Source organism: Vigna radiata, unplaced genomic scaffold (genome assembly GCF_000741045.1).
Source record: "Vigna radiata var. radiata cultivar VC1973A unplaced genomic scaffold, Vradiata_ver6 scaffold_246, whole genome shotgun sequence".
Lineage (NCBI taxonomy): Eukaryota > Viridiplantae > Streptophyta > Magnoliopsida > Fabales > Fabaceae > Vigna > Vigna radiata.
Genome location: NW_014541805.1, coordinates 4845 through 7315, shown reverse-complemented (window position 1 = coordinate 7315; position 2471 = coordinate 4845). Strand labels below are relative to the sequence as shown.

Below are 2471 nucleotides of genomic sequence, written 5' to 3'. Positions count from 1 at the left end.
ATGCAATTTCATTGGTCGCGTTTCTTCTCAGCATACGGTTCCGTTGCAGCAATGGAGTTTGAGAACCGCTGCACCGCTCAACGCCTCCATGGAGCGCANNAAGAGCTTCGTAAACGCCTTCCAAGTTTTCTCCCTGTAGTCTCTTATTTTTCTCTTTTNTTTGCCGTTTTGTTTTAATTTCAGGTCTGTGTTTGTTTGGTTGACTTCACCAATGGCATTTCGGCTGCATTTTCTCTTTTTCTATTTCGCAATTTCATTCGTCGGATTTCTTCTCAGCGTGCGTTTGTGCGTTTGTTCAGTTCCGTTGCAGCAATGGAGTTTGAGCNCCNAACCGGCGCACCGGTCAACTCCGCCATGACCTACGACGAGGCCTCCATGGTTTCGTCAACGCCTTGCAGGTATTCTCTCGCTTATCTCTTATCTTTTCCCTTTTCTTTGCCGTTCTTGTTTTAATTTCAGATGTCTGTTTGTTTGACTTTGTTTTCTTTGACGTTCTTTGCCGTTCTTTTCTTTTCTTTTAAACGTCTTTTAAATTTTCTCTTTTGCAGGTTGGTTTGATTGAAGCTTACTTTGCTTTGTTAATTTCTTTCTTTTTAACATGTTTGGTTTGCTTATTTTAGATGGTAGATTTAGTTTTCGTTGAATATTTAAACTATTTTTCTGTTTCTTNGTTTTATTCAAGTATTCATATGCATTTTTAAACTTTATTTTTTCTATTNTTATAGTTTAGCTTTGATTTGAACTTTCATTTATAGTTTTAAACTTGTGTAGNTAGTTTCTTTCACTGTTTTAAGAGATTTCAGTTTTATTTTGCTTTTATAAAATTNTAGTGATGTTAAGTACAATATCTTTGCTGTTATAAGAGTAGTAGTTTTAGTTTCTATCCTGTTTTAGTATTCTGATTCAGATTGTATGGTGAGATTCTTAGTTATTTGTTGTTTTTATAAAGTGAGTTTCTATCCTCTTTTCTTAGCTTTCTTTTATATCTCGAAAATCATGCCAATACGGTTGGGAGATAGCCTTCAAATCAATTTCATCCATACCTCCTTCCACCTTTCTCGAAAGAGCNTCAACAACCTTATTTGAGGTCCCAGTTTTATAAACAATGTCAAAGTCATACCCCATGAGTTTGGCTATCCAGTTTTGTTGACAGTGTGTGATAATTCTTTGTACTTTGCGATGAGGTTAATGACCTGTCTTTCCAATTCTTTTTTTCGTGTTTCTAACTTTCAATGTAACAGAATTTCACGTGTTAATTTCTGAGGCCCATGCCCTTCTAAATTCACTTAAACAAATCTCTGCTCTACCTGCAGGTTGATATGCTGCAGGAAGAGAATGAAATTATTCTAGACGCAAGGTACTACGGTGGACTTTNTTTTGAACTCACATCATTCGTAAGTATGCAAGCGTTTGTACCATGGAGCTTAGACTCGAGGAAGAGAGATGCAAGGAATCAGAGGCCAAGTTAGGGAGCTTGAGAAGCAGGTGCTGGGTTTTTTCAATTTTTGGTATATCTAGTTTCCACTTTTGATAATGGCCTCCTTAGTTGTTGTCTCCTTGTTATTGGTTGATACATTAACAGTCCCTAATTCATACTTGCTTATTACANTGCTTGTGATTAAGAATTCCCTATTGCTTTTGATTTCAGATTATGTCTATTGTTTAGCATAAATCACCATTTTTACCTAGCTGGATTGCGTTGTANTTTTGCACCTAGTTGGTTATTGTAATCTGCTAAGCTTTACTGGAAGAATGTGACCTTAGGCCCAGTTGTAACTACCTTTAGTCCATGTTTTAAGAGTTTCTCTCTAGTTAATACAACTTTCCTTTTTAGTTTTGAAATTTTATTACTTGGCTTAGATATTTATGTTTATACATGAGTGTATGTGTCAAAGAGATTTCTTTCATGTGCAGTTTATATTTTTTCATCTGACTTTGTAGGTTGCTTCCCTCGGAGAAGTTTGGAAGCCAAACTCTTGAGCAGGTGTGTAGTTAAATTTAAAACTGTTGCAAATGGGTTTTCGTTCGTTTAGTACGGTGTATGACATTCCCTTAATACTGAATTGCCGAAAGGAAGCAACATTGCGTCAAAGAGAGGTAGTGTGGTAGTAATAAATTGAACTCTTGAGCTGCATGTTGTACAAACTCTGAACATGGTTGATTTATACCATCAAGAGGAATCAAGATATTGTTTAGCAAAATAGTTTGGTATTCCATTTCTTGCTTCATCCCCTTGTGAAANATTCTTTCAGCAAACCTTTTTATTTCACAGGCTGCACTTAAGAATGCCAAAGGCTCAAAGGATGCAGTTGATAATGAAATCTCATGTGTACAGACTTAAATTGAGGTGAAATTGCCACTTTTTTAACATTTTCAACACAGGCTGCTATATATGTTTAATTTTTTTCTTCTGAAACAGAATGCAAAAGTTGAGACTGAGGCTGCAGTGAGACAGGTTAATGGAGATGAAT

The 2471-nt window shown here is 36.0% G+C and overlaps 1 long non-coding RNA gene across 2 annotated transcripts; it reads left to right on the top strand.

The window, feature by feature from the left end:
- Positions 1-7: 7 nt before the first annotated feature.
- On the top strand, positions 8-2471 carry LOC106778280. 2 transcript variants are annotated; one of them, XR_002666148.1, is made up of 6 exons: positions 8-135; positions 300-398; positions 1314-1485; positions 1942-1984; positions 2273-2347; positions 2420-2471. It is a non-coding gene; the product is annotated as an uncharacterized LOC106778280 (long non-coding RNA). The 2 variants fall into 2 exon arrangements; XR_001377019.1 differs by having other exon boundaries at positions 8-398.